Source organism: Equus przewalskii, chromosome 14 (genome assembly GCF_037783145.1).
Source record: "Equus przewalskii isolate Varuska chromosome 14, EquPr2, whole genome shotgun sequence".
Lineage (NCBI taxonomy): Eukaryota > Metazoa > Chordata > Mammalia > Perissodactyla > Equidae > Equus > Equus przewalskii.
The window spans coordinates 45,242,205-45,263,750 of NC_091844.1; the positions used below are offsets into that span (position 1 = coordinate 45,242,205).

Genomic DNA, 21,546 nt, shown 5'->3' on the forward strand with positions numbered 1-21,546 from the left:
AATTAAAAAAACTCGTCTTTAAATCTTTGGTAAAACGCTATCTATTTTCCCAATAAATGTTTCCCAATAAATGTTAATACTAGTTTGACAACACAAAAACAGCGAACGTGAGCATTAACTTGCAGGCTCACTTGGTGTATATGTAATTTTAAAATGCATCACAAGTGATCCAAATAAGCACAGGTAAGATGCCTTTCAAGGCTGAACACTGAAAATGATCACAAGGAGACTGAGAGTTCCCATACATCTGCAAATGGTTCAGAATAACTACTGCTGACTTAACATGGTAATTTCAGTGCGTACACATATGTGAGGCTGTGTGACTTCACTTGACTTCTCTGAGCTTGTCTCCTCCTTCACACAATGGAGTGGATGTACTAAGGTCTACAAGGTCCCACCCAGCTCTAAAACTCCTAATTCTATGTATTCTCCACAACCTTTCTGACCACGAACTGCAGCGTGCAATGTGAAAACACTGCTCTACCGCAAACCTGCCTAACATTTGGCTTCCTAACTGGCTGGTCCACAAGGGTGGTCCAGGAGAGGACAGCACGACAGGTCCCCAAAGGTGAGGAAATAAACAATCCTCTCGCAAAAGCAGACCCATACCAACGCTACCATTGCTGAAACCCAACACAAGCATCTGAGGTCGTCACATACGTGCATGGCCTGCTACAGGCAACAGTCCTGTGACCAGGCTAGGGAGCAGCCCCGTGGTGAACGGTGAGGGTTCTCAAGCTTGTAATACTCCTTGATATATCAAGTTTGACTCCTGTCAGCCCCGGGCCATGTGAAAAATGGTTTTCAATGTTTTTTCTGCAGTAGGTCATGAAGGCTTTTTCTACGATACTAAAATCAACAAAGAAGACAAGACTGGAAACCATGGGCTAAAGAAGGTTTTTCCTGTCTCAAATCCTCACCAGTCGCCTAAATAAGGCAAGTTTACTACTGGCCGGCTCCTGATTATAACGGCAGTGGGAAAAGGGAGGAACAGAGAGCTGCTGAATTATCGGACAGATTTAAAAGTCTTTCCTGTCACGAAACAGCAATTGCCCTTCACACCTTTTCACTCACAAAGCAAAAAAACAAACAAAAGAGAAAATGAACACCAAATTCTCAGCCTGGACTTCACGTGATTTCTAAAAGAAAGTGAATTTATCACTAAAAAAAAAAAAGTCATAAACTCAAAGATCTGGGAGGTTAGTCATTACCAAGTTTTACTCACCCATAGTTACGAAACAGGAAGAGCTCCTTCCTACCTCAAGTTTTATTACATGAAGTTTACAGCCACATTTAAGTGAAAACTTCCATATTGAGATTTGTTACATATGCAGGCATAAAACCCCTGGCAACAAACACCATGCTTAACTCCAACGGCTCCTGGTAGAGAAATAAGTAATACCTCTTGACGAAAGTTGTGAGACCCTGCTTCTTATCAGAGCTCTCATTTCAGTAGTGTCAAAACTTCCAGAAAATTTGTTACAGAAAGTCAGAGAGAACCAAGAAAAAAATGTTGAAGCCAATAAAAATTATATGTGTTTGGGCCATCTGTTCAAACCAATTTAATCTTTTATAACCACTAAGATGCGTGGTCATGGTTTGTTTACCTTTCTCTTTTCAATGGTAAGTTTAGAACACAAAAGAACTAAATGAAGAAAAATCCTAAGGATTCAATACAGGCATGGAACCAATAATGACTAAACTTTAAAAAAACACTGCCTGCAATTTGATTCATAGCAGTAGAAATCAGACTCTTCAAATAATCAACACTTCTAACAAACAATAAAAACAAAGCTTCTCCCCACTGTATGCAATAATTAAAATGCAAACTCTAATATTTTTGCTTTGTATGAGAACAGATTAGACTAGCATATCCCAAAGTATATCCTATGAAACCCTGGGCCTAAGAGAGACTATGAAACAAAAGGAAAATAATTCCAAGGTCAGGTATGTCTGGGAAACACCACATACTACTCTCCCCCATAGAATGCCTATTAGCTTACAAAGACTCTGAGAAGGGCTTCACTAAAGAAATCTATTACATTTACTTAGCCTAGATTCTCTTTTTAAATAACATGTTAACATACTGCAAAAACTGACCTTCAAAGAACTTGATACAAAATGCTGAGTTAGACCATATTACCTACACCATTATCTTTATTTGATTAGAAACATCTCATGGTCATACATATCCAGTCTCTTCTCTTTCTGGTCACGTCAGTGGATTACACTTGCCTGCTCCCCTTACAGCTGGGCAGGGTCAGGTGACTAGTTCTGGCCAATGGCTTCTGTATGACCCATCAGCCAGAGTTCTTGAGTGAGAAAAACATGGGGCAGAGTCCCCTGCCATCCTATGATGAGCATACAACATGAATGAGAAAGACACCTCTGTGAGTTTGGGCCACTGAGATTTTGGGGATGTTTGTTACTGCAGCACCAGCCTAACCTGCCCGTTACACTATGGAAAAGAATTTTCTTAAATAAATCTATATAAATTGACTAGATGTGGCAAAATAAAGAGAGACATTTGAAGGATGGGGAGGTAGATAGTAGAACAAACATACAAGAACAAACCTTTAAGAAGGTCACTTTGGTCTACAGAATCTTAAATCAAGCACTAAAGATCAGTGAGTTAAAACTAAACACCATGGTATGGACTAATTTGAAGTAACCAAGTTTACTTTGCTTGTAGTTAGTTAGTTTGTTGCCCAGGGTGGGCAGTGAGGGGAGCAACATCACTTACTGAGTGCCTGTAACATGCGAGACACTGAGAAGTGATGCGCACAGACTGCTGCACTCACTCCTGACACTGCAATAGCTGGGAGGTGATAATCGTTGATATCATCTCCCTTTCACATGAGAAAACCAAAACTCTATTACATAACTTGTCTAATAATAATAAGTCATATCACTAATAGATGGTAGTCATCTAACTACATGTGTCTATATGTTTTTTACTACACCATTAGTCTAAATTAGTAGGAAAATCTAAATTATGAAATTTTTTAAAAATAATTTGGAGTTTCATTACTCTGAGGCATTCTGTAAGAATGTGACAGCACTATATTGCAGAATCCAAAGGAGGCGAACTGTGGTCAAATGGAAGGTCCTGAGCTTTTAAAGAATAAACAGGATGTTCTTATAATTGACGTACTAATTGTCTGCAAGGGATAACACACACTTTTCAAAAAGTTTATTTTTTCAAATTATAACAGTAAGACATGTTACTGTAGAACAGCGAAAAATATAGAAAAGCAGTGAGATGAAAACAAAAATCACAAATAATCCCACCACTCTCCCCCAAAAATTAACATTTGGAGTATCTTCTTCTTTTTCTTCACATGTTTTTCTACATAGTTGAGATGATATCATTTATGTAATCTCGTGTTCTGCTTTTTTCCCTTGATACTAAAAACCTTCCTATGTTATGAGGTTTTCACTACTACCACTAATATTTTTATCAATATCATAATAACTAATCGTTATATATTTGCCAGGCGTTAGACTAATCTCTTCACTTATATTAACTTATTTAATCCTCACAATAACCCTCTAAGGTCTGTATGATGATTGCCCCCATCTTACAGATGAGGAAACTGAGATCTGAGAGTAGGGTGAATGACTTGCCCAAGGTCACACAAGTCCATGCTGGAGTCGGCATTCAGACCCAGGCAGCCCCTGGGTCAGCACTCTCAACCACTACCTTGTACCGCTTCCATAATAGTCCTTCTTCTAAGTAAACAATGATGGACATTTGGGTTTATTACCCAATTTTTTCTATTATAATAATGTTACAATAGGTATCCTTAAAGGCATCTGAAGCACTATTTTATCTAAGCCTATTCAGACGGCAAAACTCTTGCCATTCCAACAAGTTCAATTTATTTTCAGCTTGCTGACAACAGCTGTAGAAACATCTAAGATGGCTAGCATTTCATAAATCAACTCATTACTCCACCTACCCCTGGTATGAACTTCCATGTGGTCCTCACCTGTCCACTCCGCTGCCATCTGCAGTAGACTTCTGCCATGTTTCCATCTGCCTTTGCACTGCACAAAGAGCCAATTAAAACCCTGCGTCTGTTCTGTGCACTGCCACCCCAACATATATAAGAAAATTCCGTAAATTATTATGTCTCGAATATTTTAAATGCTAACCTTATTTGTTCCTAATCTTATGAGCTTGGGCCAATACAAGGCATACAGAGAGAGACGGCATCCAATATGCATGTGTAAAATTAAAATGAAATGATTTTCAAATTGAGACAATAATCCAAAAAAGGAATATTCAAATACTTTACTTTTGAATAGTCTGCTTATCTTATGGGGAATGATCGAAGTCTCCTGCAAGATTCAAAGACTGTATACTCTAAATCTATAGAAGGTCTGAGGTGAAAACTATCCAAGAGCGAGATCAGACAATGGTGTGCTAAGCTAAAAGGAGACCTGTGGCTCTGACTCATAGTTCACATCTCCTGAATTCAATTCACCAATTCGGCTATCCAGGAGGGTATTTAAAAAAGCAATGAACGTGTAAAAGAAGAGAAAGGCAAAAACATAATTTTAAAAATATACAAATCATAGGCTCAATAAAGAAATTTTCCAGGGGCCGGATCCATGGCCGAGTGGTTAAGTTTGCACACTCCGCTGTGGCAGCCCAGGGTTCAGATCCTGGGCGAGGACATGGCACCACTCGTCAGGCCACGTTGAGGCAGCGTCCCACATCCCACAACTAGAAGGACCTGCAACTAAGATATACACCTGTGTACAGAGGGGGTTTGGGGAGATAAAGCAGGGAAAAAAAACAAGTTGGCAACAGTAGTACAAAAAAAAAAAAAAAAAAAGAAAGAAATTTTCCAACACGTTAACAATACCATAGAGAATTCATTTGCCATCTAATAATGAGAAGATCAATATATCTAAAGAAGCTAGGCATCTCTACACGTTTTCCACAAAATATTTTTCCATGTTGTGAAAACACAAAATGTTTTTTACGTATAATAAAAACACACCTAAAAATATAACCTCAATTCTATTGACCAAAGGCCTAATAATTATGAACTATAAATCTCTGTATAAAGCACTTACATAGGGCTAGAAATACTGATTCTATACAAGGAGAGGCCCTCTAAAATATACGTAAGATACTGAAAGCGATAAAGCAAAATTTAGGTTTATTATAAATCTTAAGGCAGCCACACAAAAGAAACAAAGCCATTTGCAGGATACCCTAAAAGCTATAAAACTTTTGCAATATCTAAGTCCAAATTTCTAACAGACTTTGTTATAGGATAATTAAGATATTTGTTAATATTATCTTTTAAGAAATTCTTGAGTAACAGGAACTTGGTTTTTATCTAAGCCCCCCAGGATAAAGTTCACTCACTGTTTACACATTATATTTAACATCCAAATCTTCTCTGTTCTTATTTAGCTCCACACTCACTAATCCAAACACTGCATTTTTAAAAATTTCATCTTCATAGCACCCAAACTAATAAATTGTCTGGATCATCCCCACAGGCAGCCCCCATCTCCACCTACCCACCGCCCCCTTCACAGGTGCTCATCATGTCACCAACAGGCCCAAACCTCACAGGACCCCTCCTAAAGACTGCACCCCCTGCTTTGTTGTTACCATCCTGACTTAAGAAACAAGCCTTTCTATTAAAAAAAAAATCGAGAGACCACAATTAGAAAGTAAATCAACTACAAACAAGAATCAAGTACTGCAGACAAACCATCAGTGAACTTAGCATGAAGTCAAAAAAGTGAATAAACTAAGAAAAAAAATAAGATTCTGCAGGACCGTCACCAATGCCTTTTACTCTGCTTCTATGTTTTAGAGTTCAAACATCAATAATTTATATCCAAATGACTATCACACATATAAAATATAGGACTTTTTTTGAAACCTTCAGGGCCCCAATTTTTATTCAAACCACAAAGACCACGCATTTTGCAGTGAGTGGGGTGGGTGAGGCAGGGGAAGCTCAATGTGAACTTGGGGATAACATGCATTAGTCATTAGTCCAGGTAAAACCATACAAGATAAGATGTTACACAGAAGCATTTTTCTACATAGAGTCACAAGATTTTTTAAGACTGCTGCAACAAAAAGATAAGTAAAAATAAACTAAATAAATAAATAAAAATAAACTAAAGAGGAGAGCACCCATCTCTATTTCTTGGTATTACGTACATGTAGAGGAGCGACTTTGCTCAAGAGAAATGACAAGTTTCAAGATATTTTGTTAAACTGTAGCTATTTTAGGGCCAGCCAAGCCTGCATTAGTGCTTGTCACACAGCTTGCTCCTAATCTCTTGGCAGCTCTCCAACACATTCCAACTTTTTATGCACAGCCTTGCTGGAATCACATCCCACTTATCTTTAAAGACACACTAAGTAAGATGTTGCCACATTACACAACCAAACTGCCATTTATTCCCATCAGGTCACTTTGCACAATGCCTGACTGAATAAAAAAAATCAGACCACCAACTGTGTGGATGCAGCTCAGTCCAAATGAGCCAATGCACATTGGTCCCCAAAAAAAGTATCAGAATACTGCACAAACTCAGAGGCCCACTGTCCCTCACTGCCCAAGGCTGAGTACTTACCAACTAAGGAAGGAGAACTGATAAGGAGGGAGGAAAGCAAGATCAAATCTTAAAAAAGGGACACCATGACTACAGATGCTAAAAGCTAGTCATGCCCCCAACTCCCTACATTTTGAAGCAGATTCTTTTTTCTTTTTTTCTTCTTCTCCCCAAAGGCCCCAGTACATAGTTGTATATTCCAGTTGTCAGCACCTCTGGTTGTGCTATGTGGGACAGCGCCTCAGCATGGCCTGATGGGCAGTGCCATGCTTGTGCCCAGGATCCGAATCAGCGAAACTCTGGGCCACAGAAGCGGAGTGCGTGAACTTAACCACTCGGCCATGGGGTGGGCTTAATCAGGGTATATTTTAAAGATAATCTCGGTATTTAAGGAGTCCAATTCATTACCTCTGTGAAAAGAATGATTTAACATGGCAATACATCTTCTAAGTCAATGTACTCTCTAATTGTTAATATTTGGCCAAAAAAAAAAGTCCTCTTTAAAAACAAACTGGAATGGTTAACCACATGCTGCTACATTCCATCCTTACTAAAAAAAATATATTTAATTAGCACATTTGAGCCTCACGCTCTGCACAGCTGCACGACATTCCAGTGATGGGCCAGCTATCAATATCCTCTTTACATTAAATATCTACTTACTTTAAAAGTTGAGAAGACTGACAAGCAGTTCTCAAGTATGACCCACTAAAGATATATTTATTTCATGTGAACAGGTTTCCTTTAACAAGGGTGTTGTCCAACGGAAATACAGACTATAATTAAGAATAAAATATTCATGCAAACATACAACAACAAAATAATTCCTCAGACCTGGAAAAATACATATTAAAAATTCAACTGACAGATGAGAACAGACTTCCTCAGACACAAGACAATAAATTAGCCTGCTCCCTAGTTAAACTATCACCCTTTACGAATCAAATGAGATTTTTAGAACTAGGATAAAACGTGATGTTCTTAACATCAGAAACACATCCTTCAAAAGAAAAAGCCTTTCAAAATGAGAAATCATCCTGATTATCAGGGAAACTCAGGAATTCCTTTAGCAGTGGGTGTTAATTTAAATTAAGCAAAACAGACAAACAAAAAAACCTACCTTTAAAATCAAGAATAAAACACAAGATGTGCACTGGTTTCTTTCCTGCTCAAATGGCACACAAATGTCTTTGCTCCAGGACCATGGTGCTCCCTCGACTCCGCCCCAGGAGATAAGTTGGGGATTTAAGGACAGCTGGCAGCACAGAGTTGTCAACCTCGCTGTGAGAAGGACCAGACCTCTCTCAGAGAAGTCACCTGACTGATACCTCTGACCACCACTCGCCTACTGAAATAGTGACAGGTGTGCTCATCCAGTCATAGATCCGAATAAGGCCACATTCCAGTCCCCTGCTTTCCCCTAACTGGGGGCACCCGGACCACTCTCGACACTGTCTCGCTTGACACCTCTCCAAGTGCTAGACTCAACATTTGCAGCTGCCTGGAGCTTAAGCTGAGATCCCTACTCCAGGCTTCAGACAGCAAAGGAACATTAACCATCAGGCATTTCCCTTAATGGGTTTGGGCCACCCCCAAAGAGAATGATTCCCATCAGGCTGGGAGTTTCTGAAGATCCCTTATTTGGAGAGAGGAAGTCCACGTAGTGTGGCTGAGCTCCATCACCCAACCCTGCTCCATCTGTCACCCAGCCCAGCTCAGATTTTCCCTCTAAACTGTGAAATGAGCTACCACTGCCCTTTAATGTTTAAATCTAGAAGGTCATTTGCCACTTTTCCTCGGGGCCCACCAAACCAAACAAGACTAATAACCACAACAAAGTTCCTCATGGCAACTGCTGGAAAGGGCTTTCTTTCTCCTCCCATGAAAGGGTATTTTTCCCATCTTTCTACTCCCTCTTTCCCCCAGCACACGAAGAAACCATTTTAGCAACTTCTCCAGGAAGAGACCAAATACTAGAATTAAGGCAACAAAGAAGTGCCAGTAAGTCCCCTCCATCCATCCGATGTCCCAGGGCTTAAAGAACTGGCTTCCATAATCAAATCTGTACATATACTGCTTTTTCTCCTTGAAACAGACCCTAGATCCAAAGACAGAATTTTAAAGAATTCAGCTATACAAAGACCCTAATAAAGTTGTGCTCCAGTGTATGCTTTCAACAGTTATAACCAAACTCTGCCCAGTAAAATTTATTAGATTTAAAACAAGATTATAATAACCACATCCATTCCATTTGCGACACGTTATAGCGTAGCTTTAAAGCCTCTGAAATCTGAAGACAAAAGTACAATTAGATGTTGTCTGAAGCATATGGAGATGTCTCAAGGGAATTAATGCAACTCTGTTGGGAATTCCTTCCAAAACAAAACAGAAAGCACGCATTATCTAGTGAGAACTTAATCTCTGGTATTTTTCCACTATAAAAAGATTTTTCAAAATCTGTCAAATAGACTTTGTATCTCTAATAAGCAAATTTTGGATTCTCTGCCTCGTCACCATTTTTCTTTAACACTCCCACCATTAAAAACAGCTCAGTACAACAGACAGTATCCATGCCATAGCCTTAAATACGACCAGCAGTAAGACTTTACATTTTGCAATGCTACATGTATAAGTCGGAAGTGTGACAAACAACATGAAGTAATTATTGAGACTGTCAAAACCTTATACCCTTAGCCTAAGATTTGAGAATTGGCCCTTATTCATGAGATTAACAAATATGCACAGAGGGGAAAAAAGGTTTAAAGGACAAACACTAAAACATCAATTGCACATTTCTGGGGTCACTGAATATCTATCATTGAATATCACTGAATATCTTCATTTTCTTTGCGTTCATTTTTATTTTCCATATGATCTACAATAAACTACAAAATAAAAATGTATTATTTTGGTAATAAAAAGCAAAACGCTATTTTAAAATTTTTGTTATGATGATTTTATGCTAATTTATACCTTTATCAAAGTATATATGCTTCATAAACCATGCAGGAAAAAACTATACCTACTGTATATATTAGCAAACACTGTCAAAAATTCAGGGATACTAAGGTAAAAAAATGAATATTTTAACTTTTAAGAATATTGTACTCACTATGAAAGCACGTTTATACTACAGGTTAAAAAACACAACGGAAGGGCCGGCCCCATGGCTAAGTGGTTGGGTCTGCGTGCTCCACTTCAGCGGCCCAGGGTTTCACCTGTTCAGATCCCTGGCGCCGACATGGCACCACTCATCAGGCCATGCTGAGGCGGCGTCCCAAACACCACAACTAGAAGGACCTGCAACTAAAATATGCAACTATGTACTGGGGGGATTTGGGGAGAAAGAGCAGAGAGAGAAAAAAAAAAAAGAAGATTGGCAACAGTTGTTAGCTCAGGTGCCAATCTTTAAAAAAAAAAAATACAACAGAAAATGTTTAAACATCGCAGAACAAAATAAATAAGCAATGTTTTAGGAAAGAATCTAGGTTTTCCTTCCTCTCTAAATAAATAAGATAAAAGGGCCAAAGGGGGGGGGGGGGCGCTAAACCATGATAAGAACATGTATTATCCAACCCCAAAGACTGTACAGCTGGTGAAGAACATTCCAGAAAAATGTGCAGCCCTTGAATGTTTAGATTTGGCCTTGAGGCAAACATATTAGGACAACAATTATTCCTGAAACAGCCACCCAAGAGGGTGGGGAAACAACAAGAAACTTCATCCAGAGCCAAAGGCAGTAGCCACAGAGGCTCACCTCCTCCTGGAGGATGTTTTTGTCAGGCTTCCTTGTGGCGCAGTTCCTACATCTTTTCCCACACTCCACGGAAGTAATGAAACGCCAAGGCTCTAACGAAATGCACATTTAAATGAGGAATGGAAAAATCTTTTCAAAACTTCAGTGTTCTTTACATACTCAGTATTAATATTGCTTTTCTGTGAGTTCCGGTAAAAAAAAAAAAATTGAACAGCAGACGTTATAGTTAGCTGATTAATCATTTCACTTATTTTTATCCAGCTAACATGAGGTTTACTATGGTGTTAGGATATTTTTGATAAAGAGCAAGAGTTTACTGTTAAGCATTTCCAAAAATTTGGAAAATATGGAGAGATGAAATTAGAATTCTTCCACAATTCCATCACCCAGAGATAACTACTATTAGGCCAACGGACATTCTAAGCACAGAAATATTTAATTAGATACATATGCTTCAACAGAATAAATTCTATTATATTTATTATATATAATTCCAAATTTCATCCTTAGTTCTTCTGTAGGGTAAAAATCTAGTTATGTCCTAATACAGATTTTACTGCCTAACTAATGGCTTCAAGTTTATACGTTAAAGATCAGAAATAGCAGGGAACTCTAGATTCTACAGCACAGATGTCAAATGGTTCTAAAAATCATTCAGGTGTTTACTCTCACAGTTTAGAGTTTACTAAGAATGGAATTATGACACCTATAAACAAGGGTCAATTTTAAAGCAATCTTGGAATCATAACATCTTACTTTCATGTCTCGAAGCACATTTAACCTGAAACCCTCCTCAATCAACTATTTAGTTAAAGTTCATGGCAGAAAACACACAAAATTCAAGGAAGTAAAATGGCTTATTTTTGTAAGCTACATTTTAAAAAGTACCCATACGGTTAGGGAACTGGACCATGCAACAGAAAGTACTATTTCCTCCCAAACATTTCCTTCACATGACTCATTCCTAGGATTCATCTCCAAAGTATTATCTGTATAAATTCACCACTTAAAATGTCTTAAAATAGCCCTTTGCCTCTCTAAATGGTGGAGATTAGTCAATCACACACACATCTCTTTCTCACCTATGTGATAGAATAGATAAAATAGGTATCATATACATGTGTACAAAATTCTATATAGAACGTTACAGAAGAATATCCTTTCATACAAAAAAGGAAGGATATCGCTAAAATTCCTTCCTCCCACTCTTAGCCTACAATATTCCCAAATGCTGAGAAACCATTCACTGGAAGAAATCTAAATCTGGAGTCATTTTTATTTTAAAATTTTTACCTGGAATTTTATCTACATTTCTGACAAATTCCAATGAAACACGATGGTCTAATGGTTACAAAATTGGCTCCAGCAGCAGTATCTGGGCTTCCACAAATGAGAACAAGCGTGTCACAGAATTCCACCGCTCTCCACACAAGTGCGCAGTCTGGAAATACTAAAGAATCCTAGTCTTCCTTACTTTTCAAGCTGACCCAGGTTAGTGAAAAGAGTCAAGCTACCATTTCTTTACATCTGAACGCTCTACTTCCCTCTCATACCTATACCCTTAAAATGCTGACTTACTCGTTTTTCCACTGCTCTTAGAAAAGTGCAGAGAAGGACAGATATGACAATCCTTTGGAATTTAAACAATTCCTTAATAATGATCTACAGTTGGCCAGACCTGCTTTTTTCTTTCCTGTTTTCAAAATTAAAATAAAGTGTTGATTGCTTTTTTGATTAAAAAAATGGTCTTCATGGTAGTCTACTATATTATTTACTGTACTCTTCTCTATTTATAAAAGAATTCAAAACGCCAAATGAGAAACATTAAGTCATAGGAATTTCCTTTCATACAAGAAAGGAAATCACCCATTAACCCAACATCCAAACATTTTAATGTATTTCCTTCCAGTCTTTTATTTAATATAACAAAAGTGGAGTTATACCATATTACACAGCTTTGCATACAGATTTTTCCACCGAATATTATATGGTTAGCATTTTCCCACTTCAGTAATATTCTAACAAACAATTATTTTAAGCACTATATTGAATTCTATCCTATGTCTGTGCAATAATTTATTTGACTATGCCCCATTTGCTTTTTCACTATTTATATTGCTAAGAAAATCCTTGTTTAAAAACCTCTGTTCTTATTTTTAATTCTTTCCTACAAGTGGGATTTCAGTCCAAAAGGTACAAACATTTAAGGTTTCTGTTATATATATAACCCACTGTTTTCCACCAAGTTTGTATTAATCCAAAGATTCTCCCAATTAATAATGCAGAGCTCCCATCTGATAGCATCCCAGAGAGCACAGTCTACCTAACAATTTAAGTGGAAAAATTAATCTAACAGTTTTAATTTGTGTTTCAAATTACTGGTGAGTTTGAACAATTTAATATAGTTATTGGCTTCCCTGATTTCTTCTTTTGTAAACTATCTGTTCCTATCCTTTCCCCAAATTCCAGTGTTTTAGTATTTTCTTGTTTGTCAAAAATAAATATTAATCAGGTTTGTCTCTCCTATTACTAGACATGATACATAGGGACAAGTTTAATACAGACTGAACCTAGCATTATTTATCTGAATGATAGTATTGTTTATGGGAATGTACCTTCTCTGTATACATCAAATTACTTATTTGAAAGAAAGCATAAAATTGAGACAAACTAAGCAAAAAATTCATTTTATGATAATTAAAATATACTATCATGGGCACTGGATTATCTCACTTAGCTTTAATAATGCTTTGTGATAGGTACATCAATACCATCTTGCAGATGAAGATACTGAAGCACGCAGAGAGGTCAAGGCAGTTTGCCCAAGGTCACTAAGCCAGGGCATGCAGTGACCAGGTTGTATAACTCTAGAGCCTAAAGCTTGAGACCCCTGAATCTAACAGCCTGCCATCAGCCACACTAGCCCTGAACTCTCTCCTTCAACCTCTTGAACGTTATCTCCACTAAGTGTTCTGCTAGAACTTCAAATTCAACATATTTAAAGACAAAACTGAACCTCTTCCCAACCAGATATCCACTCTTCCCCTTAACTTGTCTTTTTCTCTCATCATCACCGACTATGCTCTTTGGCATCACCAGAATTTGAAACCTTTATCACCTTAGCTCCTCATCTATTTAGGTCCACCTCCCATCTATTCACCCTACAAACAGGTGGCACAGGATTGGGCCTTAATAACCTTTCTCCCATCCCTCCCCTCCTTCTCATTCCCTTGGCCACCACCATAACTTGCTCCCTTAACCTCTGGTCCCCCACAATCACCTCTTTCCTATCTCTTTGCTTCTAGGTTCTTCTGTTCTACTGTATTTTGAACATTGCCAAAGTACTGTGTTATACAATTATCTTATCATCACAGAATTTTAGAGATGCAGAGGATCTGAAAAACTAAGTGCCAGATCCGATCAACTGGTACTCACCGCCTAGAACACTGGATTGAGGATGTTACTGAGACTCTATCTCAGCTCTGTGGAAAAGAGGGCCATGACTGATTTTCCATGTCTGCCAGGGATAGAGAGAATGGTGCCCATGTGCCAGGTTTTAACCCCGACTATGATTTCATCTAAGTTTTTCATCTTATAAATTTAGATATGAGACCACCTGGTCAGTAAAAGGTTTTTTATTGTCTGTGTACATTTATATTCTACCTGACAGAGTATCTAGTCCTTGGATTTAGGAACTAATTCTTATTCAGCTTTAACCCACACAACCATCACCCTAACCCAATTTCAAGCTCTGGCAAGAGAAGTCTCCAATAATTATTTACTACATCAAAAACAATATTGCAAAGTAATCTCAGAGTAGCAGCAAAGGGAGAACATTAGTATATGTGCTTCTTGGTGGAAAGAACTGTAATTAGACTACTTTCAAGAACAGGAACCTGAACTGACAAAGGGTTTCTAATAAGTGGTCTTACACAGACTGTGTTAATCAATATATAAATTCCATTGTAACACAGCCTTTTAAAAAATAAAAGAATAAGCTGTTTAATAGCTCTTTCGATATAAAAATATTAAGGTAGTTTCTGGAAAGTATTCCCAAAGGGGTCAGTGGCTCCTATAGCGTAGGGAGTCCAAAGAGAAAGGAATGGAACTGTCATCAGCTGAACACCTACCATGTGCCCAGCACTGTGCAGTGTTCTCTCACAACTGCAGGAGGAAGTAGTATTACTTCAATTTTACTTACAAAGAAACTGTGGTTCTAAGTGTAATGCACTAGCCCAAGGCTAGAACCTAGCTGTGGCAATATGGCTAAGAGAGAATACCATTACAATTCGAGCCCAGATCTGTTTGACTCCAAAACCCACACTCTTTCCAAAAACTAAGGACCATTTTTTCTGCAATAACAAAATCATCCGCACAAACCATAAAGGACAAAAATTCATTATGACTCTACTGAAATTATGAATGACTGTTCATCAAATGAAACCACAAAGAATTTTAAAAAACAAACACAAACTGGGAAGTAATTTTCGCAACACATATACTCCACAAGGGATTAATAGGCAACCTACATAAAGAACTCCTACAAATCAACAAGAAAAAAAATCTAAAAGATAAAGAGGCAAAAGACTAAACAGGGACTTCACAAAAGAAGAACATAAATGGCCAATAATATAAATAGATACTTAACCTCAATAATCAGGTTGGAAATTGCAAATAAAAAGCACAATAAGATAACATTTCACAAATATCGACCGGACAACATTTTAAAGGCTCGTAAATGAAGCACTGGCAAGGCTGTAGAACAATCGTAACACACACACTACTAGTAGGAATACAATCAGTACAATCACTTCAGGGAAACAGTCTGGTATTATCTAGAAGGTTGATGATAGACATACTATATGATCCAGCAAATTTCATCCCTGAGAGAAAGAGATAATGTCTGTGTATGTATCTGCACATATGTACTAAGAGACATGTAGAAGACCTATTCATAGCAGTCTTTTTATAATAGCAAAAGACTGGAATCAATCCAATCTCCATCTACAGTAGAAGGCATGAATAAGCCATAGTGCAATACTATACAGCAGTGAAAATGAATGAACTACAGCAACAAAATGATGAGTCTCAGGAACATAATGTTCATCTTAAAGGGCAAGTCACAGAAAAATACATAAAGTATAATCTCATTGATATAAAGTTCAAAATGTACAAAATTAAATAAGAATTTTTAAAAGGATAACCCATAAAGAAGAGCAAGGGAATGACAAGCACAGAATTCAGGACAGTGGTTGCTTCAGATGGGATGATGGAGGGGCAGACAGGGACTCTGAATGTATGAGAAGCTTCTTCTTGAACTAGGTGGTGGCTGCCTGAGGGGCCACTGGCTTGTGATTCTGTAACATATCTTTTATGAGCATTATTTTGTATGTACAAATCACTTAATAAAAAACAACTTGAAGAAAATAATGGACCAGAAAGGGAGGACATTGACTATACCAGGAGACATAGCTGATGACAGAGAACAAGATGCCAGAAGAGAGCAGAGGAAGTAGAGGGGACGCTGTGCTCAGGAGTTTAGCTTCCTGCCCGCCAGTCCTGCTGTCTCAAAGCCAAGGCCCTCTTCTCTGGGGTAGGAGTTTTGTTTTTCAACTTTAGAGGTGTTTTAGAAAAGAACCTAAGAAAACCAATTAATCTAAATAAATTATAACAAACAGGACTCTTCTACTAAAGATTAAAGAACTTTATAAAGTATTTCTATATTAAACAATTTACAATGAGTGCATCATTTTCTTCAACACCACTTAGTGACACAAAGGAAAAAAATGTGCTGACACTTCAGCAAAAGAAAAGACAGAAGACACTAGAAGGAATCTTTTGATATAGAGGTCCCTTAGCTGAAGGAGTAGAGCAGTTTCTCAACTTAATGTGAATACCAACCATTTATTCCACTATGGGTCTTGTTAAAAGGCAAATTCTGACTGGATAGGTCTGGGCTGGGGCCTCCAAGAATCTGCATCTACAACAAGCTCCCAAGTGATCCTGGCCTGATGTTGCAGGTCCAGGAATCTCACTATGATCGCAAGAGACATTACAAAAATGCCCTCTCCAGTGATGGTTAAAAATACAAATATGGGTGAATCTAATTGGGATAGTTTCATTTTAGCCACCAGAGCAAAGAGATTGATGATGTTATTCCTATGCTACATAAATTTGGATACCGGACAACTATTAACAGAAAAATCAAGAGTACTAAAGTAGGTCTTTTGTAAAGAAAAGGTGCTTTGAGAAACAGCAAAGACTGATACCTTACAAGAGAGATTCATGAGATGTTTTCCTCATCTGCAGAGACCTACGGAAGTAGCTTTTCCAGCAGAGGTATTAGCCCTTTCCTTATGGAAGAATGGTTTACATTCCCGATAGTCTGGAAGGAAGAAACCAGCACTACCATAAGGAAACCCACAGAACATTAATTCAAGCCTGATTATAATGCAGATGTTGTCAGGGGCCAACATAGTTAAAGGAGCATCACATCACTGCATGTAAAAAACATATATTGGGCATTAAAATTCTCTCTAAGAATATGCTCTTAAAATAAAACGTACTATTTCAACAAAAACCACATCGAATAATTTCCACTCCTCATGTCTGTTTGTTTAGTAGTAGTAAAATCCTTCCATCTCAAAATAGTTCTTCCACATGTAAAGTTATACTTGCAAACAGCAAGGCAAAATAACCACTGAAACAAACTCTTCCAAGGAAACTCTGCCCATGCCAAGTCGCTGCTAAGGATGTGTCACCAGCAGAGAGTAAGGTCTTCTCACTTGCTCCTACGACATCACAGACAGTTGTTACTAGTCTCGCCCAAGAGCTGCTCTTCACAGAAAGCCTGCACAACAGGAGACGACCAAGCGACAGCAGTTTCTCTACTGCCCCAATACTTCTCATTCTCTCAGTAGAAGGTTTTGGTGGGTTCAGAGACAACAGCTACAGAGATCTTAACCTAACAGAATTCTGCAGCTGGTGTGTAAGTCAGAACAGCTAAACCTCCTGTGACATCAACACAGGACATTTTCTTACAACATAGTAAATCCAAAATGTCTGCATAATCCATGGGAACAACACTCCCAAACATCTTTATGCAACACGATCTTATACAACCAGCACAACAATGAAGGCCAAACCCAAAAAGTTCTACACTTGAACAGCCCTCTATTAGAGAAACTCAAAATAATGCACATAAGCCACACAATCTGCATGCAGTTCTACTCTGCAGAGCCACAGAAAAGCAAATGCCACTAACTTGGATTCATCAGGGATTTAAAAAATAAAAGTAGACACGCCCTTGCTTTGAAACATTGACCTTCCCCTCCAGTTAGCATACTGAAATTCCCTTTTTCACCCATACATTTTAGAAGAGTCTGGAGTGACATTTGAAATGCATCTCATTTGCCATCCCACACTGAATAAACGAACTGCAGAAGTGACATTTAGAAGGAAAATTCCCTATGTACTAGTCCAGACTAAACAGATGAGGACATACAGAACCATCTCCTGACCAGATACCAGCCACAGAGGCCTTGGTGGTCTGCCCTTCTCGACCCCCTCCCCAGCCACATCTGCAAAAAATATTTATCTGAAAAAATACATATAAACAAACATAAATGCAGTCAATTACCATCACAATCCCACTAGTCATAACTAGAGACAACTTGGCATAAATCAATCCGAATACTTACCATCAACAATGACACTCATTTACCTAATAATCCTTAATAAGGAATCCAAATTTACAAAAAAAAAAGCAAACGATGAAAACAAAGCAAATAGAAGTTAAAGAAATCATGTACTACCCATCAAAAAATAAGTTCCTTTTAAAACAATCCACTGATTGTTAATATTTTCAGAAATGTCTCAAGGACATAAGAACTAAAATGTATCGATCGTTTCATTTCAAAAAACGATTTCCTATAGGAAAAAATCATATTCTCAGTATTGACCAAAGACAGAGGTACTGTAATGTCATAGCTGTGAAGCTCCAATTAATAAACATTAACTTTCACACATGAAGAAATCGATGGATAGTTGGGTCCTGGTTACAGATTATGGGCGATCCAGAGAAAGACGCTGCGACTCCCAATACTGACTGCACCACTGCCTCCGCACACCGCTGGGCCCCGTCCTCCCTGCAGCCCCTCCCTACGGCTCAGGTCCTTCGGTCCGAGATCAGATTGCCGTCCGCAGCCGCAGGCCGGCTCCCTCTGCCCGCATTAGCGCTGCAGGGCGCCCCTTCATCCGAGCACAGCCCAACAGGCAGGGGGAAGGGGGTCAGCCCAAAGGGAAGCCTCCCCCCTCACAGCTAGGTGACCTGGTCCTCCTGACGCCACATCCAGCTGAAGCGGCATGACAGGTAGACGCAGCTCCGGGTCTGGGCCAAGGGCAGCCCCGGGCCTGGGTGGGGCCGGGCAGGGGCCGCAGGCGCCGAGTGGCCGTGCCAAGCCCCGCCAGCGAGAACCAGGGGAGGCTGCGATACTGCTGCATTGTGCTGCATCACGGCGAGGGCACCGCGAGCCATCCATCTTGCCAAAAACGCACATCCCCGCCCAAATAAACCCCCCCGAATCCATTTTCCTCCTCCGCCGAAGCACCCCCACACTCGCCCTCTCCTCACTTACTATCGGGCCTGGCTTTCGATTGGAAAAATGGACACGGTTTGCGCACTGATCCCCACAACACCTCCCCTCCCCATCTGATGGCAAGCACTGGGCATCCTTCCTACCACAAAAACAAAGGAAAGACTCCCCCCACAAAAAGAGGGCCACGAGCGTGGTGTGAGGAATGACGACGAGAGGAGCATCCAGCCCAGCACCCCAAAGGCAGGCCCGGAGGGTCCCCGCGCTGGTACAAACCTGTTGAAGAGAGGGTGGCAGGAGCTGAAGGGCGGGCGCAGGGCTGCTCGGCGCCCCGAGGCGGCTCACGCCCAGCCCTGGGAGAGTGGGGACGGCAGAGAGGGCGGGGGGCGGGCGCGGAGGGGGGAGCGGGAGCGAGGATGGGCGGGGGCGAGGGGCGCCGGGCCGCCGCCTCCGGTTCAGCTGCAGCGCAGCGCAGCCCGAACCACGCCTGGCCACATCCCCAGTACCGTTAAGCGCAGAGCCGGCCGTGTCAACGCCGCCCCGCTCCCCACCAGCCAAGGCTAGAGGGAGGCCACTCGAAAATATACCCTTCCTGCAGCCCACTCCGCAGCCACCCCCGCGCCAGGGGCCGCTGCCCGGCTGCAGGGAGGCGGCGGCGGAGGCAGGGAGAAGGAATCGGCGCCACTGCGCCCGGGGATGGGGCTGAGCGGCCGCGGTGCGCACGGCAGGTCTGCGGCCGCCTCACTGCGGAGCCCGCCGCCCTCTGCCCCGCATACTCGTCAGCACTGGAGACCCAGGCTCCCCGCGCCGCCCCCGCCCGGGCTCTGCAGCCTCCCCGCCCCCACGCCGCTCCCCGGGCGCAGGGCAGCGGCGGGGCAGCTGCGTCCTCCCGGCCTGAGCCCGCGCCCCTCCTCCCGCCCGCTCGCCAGCCCGCTGCCCGGGAGGCAGCCCCAGTGAGTTGGCATCTTCCAGCCTCTGGCCCCCTACCTACCTCCCGCGGATAGGGGGTGGGGGCGCCGGGGTCCCGTCCTCCTCCCGCTCCTTGGCGGCCGGGCGGGTGGGCCGGGAGGCGACTCCGCGGGGCTGTCCGCGGCTGGGGCCGGGGCTCACAGGACGGGACCGGTGGGCGCTGCTGCGCGGGGCTGCGCGCTTGCTCCGGACGGAGAGGCGGCCGAGGGAGGGACTGGAGGAATCCGCAGCCTGCACGGCAACAGCTGCACTGATTCCGGGGGCTGGGCGGGAGCGCGGGGCGGGCGGGAGGAGGGGAGAGAGCGTGCCGGGAGGGGGCGAGGGGCGGGGAGAGGGAGCGCGCGGGCGCCGGCGCCGGGTGCGCGCACACAGGCGCGCGGGTGCGCGCTCCCGCACACCCTCCGCTCTCCTCCGCTCCTCCCTTGCTCGGTTCCTCCTTCTTGGCCGCCCTCAGCGCCTGCTGGGAGCCCCGCTGCCGCCCACCCAGCGCTGCTCCGCGCCGAGCAGACCCTCGGGCGCGTCCACGCTGTCCCGGCCAAGGCTCTGCCCACTTCCAGCGCAGACCTCGTCCCCTGCTGCAGGGACTGGCCTGGGCTGGCCTGGGCAGGGTGGGCACCGTCCCCGCCGCAAAAGGACAATGGGGGCTTTGTCCCCACAGCCGGCGAGGGCCAATTTCACGTTTAATTTGAGGCTAATTCGATTATCGCCATGGAAAGGGGCAGCCTAATTTTCTGCGTGACTTGTGCAGCCTCTTTTCGCCCGCGATGTTTGCGTTTGGAGCGCGACGAAGAGAGCTTGTTGAGGGAGGTTTTAGAGCGCTGTGTGGCTGGTTTGGTTTTAGATCTAGGTGGTGTTGCCTTAGAGGTTCCGCCCAGCCTGATGAAGAGCGATTGGTGACCTCTCCGTGGGAAACCTTGGGCGATGCGGGGAGGGAGGTGGTTCTTCGGCGAAGTCAAGATCATCCTCCATTGTGAGTGCTTTTCCACCCTTCCCTCAGGGTAGCTGGGAACAGACCCTACAAGTAATTCGTCCAACTCCTGCCTCTCGCCCAAATGCCGGCTCACTTTCACCTGAAGCGATGCTCTTCCGGAGCCACTCCTACGGAGTGGGGACGACCTGGCTGCAGTGGAGGCCTGGCCATGGCTGGCGGGCCTTAGTTCTCCCCCTACCCACAGTCCGAGACGGACATCGGACGTTTCCTCGAGTTTTTGTCAAGTGCCAGCGCCCCTTCTCGACCAGCTTGCCCACCCTGTCAGCCCCCAGGCTATGTAGAAATTCTGGAACCGCCGCTGTTGGGGAGAAAAGATGGTGTCATCACCACGACCACGAGTAGAAATTCTCTTTAGAAAGCAGTCTGGAGAAACTGACTTTCTGCTTGCTCTCTAGGTGTCCTACTGCGACACTGTAAACCTTCAAAGGGCAGAGGGCCCTTCTCGATTGAAAAAGCCCCAAGGCTTTTTCCCTAGAGATCAGACCCTCAACCCCTGAGTAAAAAACAGAAATAAAAGACAATCAGATAGTTTGGATCATGCTTATATTTCAAATCCATAGACCGGAGGGCCTGATGGGTTTATATTTTTGTATACATATTTTTAATGAATATTTTTAAATGAATATTTTAAAATA

The 21,546-nt window shown here is 41.9% G+C and overlaps 1 protein-coding gene across 9 annotated transcripts in view; it reads right to left on the minus strand.

The window, feature by feature from the left end:
- The window catches only part of SPTBN1 (spectrin beta, non-erythrocytic 1), a 189,028-nt gene extending 168,020 nt beyond the window's left edge, over positions 1-21,008 (minus strand). For 2 of the 9 annotated variants that reach the window (XR_011526084.1, XM_070572696.1), the window contains exon 1: positions 19,943-21,008. The gene's annotated coding sequence lies outside the window, so the exon portion shown is untranslated. Of the gene's footprint in view, positions 1-7,720; positions 8,135-18,057; positions 18,645-18,686; positions 18,866-18,993; positions 19,806-19,942 lie in introns of those variants that run through there. The other 7 variants (XR_011526086.1, XM_070572698.1, XR_011526085.1 and 4 more) reach the window with 6 other exon arrangements.
- Positions 21,009-21,546: the final 538 nt, after the last annotated feature.